General features: G+C 31.1%; 1 pseudogene; it reads left to right on the top strand.

Moving 5' to 3' along the window:
* Window positions 1–1,478: 1,478 nt before the first annotated feature.
* LOC125818753 (putative UPF0481 protein At3g02645) lies at window positions 1,479–2,753 on the top strand (annotated as a pseudogene).
* Window positions 2,754–3,002: the final 249 nt, after the last annotated feature.

Here is a 3,002-nt window from a genome sequence, read left to right on the forward strand (position 1 = left end):
ATTATATTTAGCAGTAATAATATAATATAGGTATTTAGTAACCAACATTCTAGATAAATGTCGTTAAGTAAGTATATAGTGATTGTCTCAATTGTACCTAAAGTTCCATCTCCTAAACCTACTAATATGCTACTCATATTGAAAGCAGATTAGTTCTTACCTATTGAGTTACAAGGTATTCGTTCTATCAATTTGAGTGAAGTAGGCTGCAAGATATTTGATATCTTTCTTTTAATATGATTTAAATTTCTCTTATTCGATGGATACTTAATTTTAGTAGACTCAGTTTTTGAGCCCCTCCGTTTCAATTTATCTATCTTCGTTTAACTCCATATTTTTACATTACTATAAATAGTGGAATAGAACTTTATTATTTTCGTCTTTCATATCTCCTTGATTCATCACTTTTAAAATTTGTAAAAGCGTTTAGAGAGTTTTAATCAAATTAAATTCTATGAAAGTATACTTAGTATCGTGTTCTAACTTCTACTTCTGACTCTTACATAACAGTAACAACACAACATATCCAATGTAGTTTCACAAATTGGAGTCTGAAAGGGTAGCATGTACACAGACCTTGCCTGAGATAAAGAGGCTATTTTGGATATACTTTCGATAGTTTAGCAAAATAGTATTACAGTAAAATAATATTATAATTAAACTATATGAAATCGAAAACAAGAAACTACCAGAACATATAGTCCTATGACTACTAGTAAGGGCAACAAGAAAATGCCCTTTAAATTCGTCACATGTTTTTCATTTAAGTACTTATACTAAAGATTATACCTATTGAATACTTGGATTATGTATAAAATGTTCCTATTAAACATGTTTTAGACGATAAAGTTTTTAATCGCTTGATTTTCACGTATTTGACATGAAATTTGTTGTTAGAAGAAATTCTATCGACATTTTCGTAGTTTTTATTGAAATTAAAAAGAATGTGTTTTTTTTTGTAAGAATTAGAATTGAAGAAAGAGGGATGGCACACTCCATTGAGATTACCTCAATAGATAACCAAACTCCATTGCTTCTTCAAACTGAAAAAGATGAGGTATCTCTCTCTCAATACTATATATATTAATTTAGTTTTTTATTTCATTAACCCACTTTTCTTTTGGCAATTAAATATAGAATGTTTTAGACTATTTTCTTTCATGTGATTTTAGGTCTACCTCATTATCCTAATATGTTCACTAACAATGGTTTTACACCTTATGAATTTTTTTTAATTTGAGTCGGGTCTGGAGGGGTTAAGAAAATAGGTCGGCTGAATTAAGTTTGTTTTAAAAGTCTTGTTGACATTTTTTAAATGAAAAAAAAGCAGTTTTAAGTTGTTTTTTTTTAAAAAAAATTCGTCTTGTTAACGAAAAAAGGTAAATATAGATAATTTGTTAAACGATGAGGTATATATGCACAACTTTTTTAAACGCAGATCAATGAAACAAATGATGAAGATCCATCAAGGTCGCAAACAAAGAAATGTGTAAATCAAATCTTTGATAAAATGTTTGAGGATTTGGACAAATCATCTTTTAAATCGAGTACCATATTCAAAGTAAACGTGCGACTACGTGAATCAAATCCAGATGCTTATACACCAAAGATGGTCTCTATTGGTCCTTACCATAGGAAAAATGCTCAACTTGGTCCAAGGGAAAAGTACAAACTATTGTACCTACGACGATTTCTTCAACGAAAAGAGGGGCTTGATGTGCAAAGGTGCATCAAATTGTTGGAGCGTGAGGAGGAGGATGCACTAATGTGTTACGAAGATATAAAAGACCTCGATAGTCATGAATTTTGCAAAATGTTATTGCTTGATGGTTGTTTTGTGGTTGATTTTCTTCGAGAGCATTGTCAAATGTGGCCAGGAGGAGAAGAAAATATTATAGATTTTGTTGATTACAAATATAATCAAATACTCCGAGACTTGTTGTTACTAGAAAACCAACTTCCTTTCTTTATCCTCAACAAGCTGCATGCATGACTTAACAAAGCAAGATGGTGAATTAACATTGGAGCAACTGGCGATCACTTTGTTTAGCCATGTTGTTAACTTGGGAAATATGAATTTAGTGATATTTGATATTGATAGAGGTGATATGAAACATTTACTTGAAGTAGTACACGTTGTTTCATGTCCGATGAATTTCAAGAAGTTGTCAAACGACAATTACACGAAGTGGAATAAGGTCATGCCAAATGCAACAGAGCTTTCCGAGGCTGGAGTTAGCTTTGCAAAGGTCAATCATACAACAAGTTTATTTGATATAAAGTGGCAGGATGGATTGATGAGAATACCTTCTCTTGATGTGGTAGATAGTATGGAAACCCTCCTGCGAAATCTTATTGCTTATGAGCAGCAATCTTCTGATGTACATCCTACATATTTTAGTGATTATGCAACCTTCATGAATCATCTTATCACCTCAGAGAAAGATGTGAAATTACTTCGCCGTAATGGAATAATAGAAAACTGGATAGGAGATGACAAAGAAGTGGTTAACATCTTCAACAAAATGAGAAATGGGGGTCGTTCTTATTCCAACTTCTATTACAATAATATATACATAAAAGTATTTATACATTGTGAAAAAACATGGAACAAAATTAGGGCAAATGTGATGCACAATTATTTTAGTAAGTCTTGGGCAAGAGCTTCAGTTGCGGCAGGCATCATGCTCTTCATACTCACAACTATTCAGACTATTCTAGCCATCATAAGTGCCTTTAAAAGTAACAAGTAATTGTCTCAATTCTAGTGTTGATTAGCTTATGAGTTATCAGTTTTTCATCAATTCTACTCTCTCATTCAAGAAATAGTTGTTTTTATATTGCATGACACACTACACCAAAAACAATCTTTAGCAATAATAACTTAATTCCTGTTAAATATATATATATATATATATATATATATATATATATATAGATGTAACTAAATATACTAGCGATATAATTACATTTTAACACTCTTTACGAGTGTCACCATTAAT

Source organism: Solanum verrucosum, unplaced genomic scaffold (assembly GCF_900185275.1).
Source record: "Solanum verrucosum unplaced genomic scaffold, falcon-dt-bn FXZP01000252.1, whole genome shotgun sequence".
NCBI classification, from domain to species: domain Eukaryota; kingdom Viridiplantae; phylum Streptophyta; class Magnoliopsida; order Solanales; family Solanaceae; genus Solanum; species Solanum verrucosum.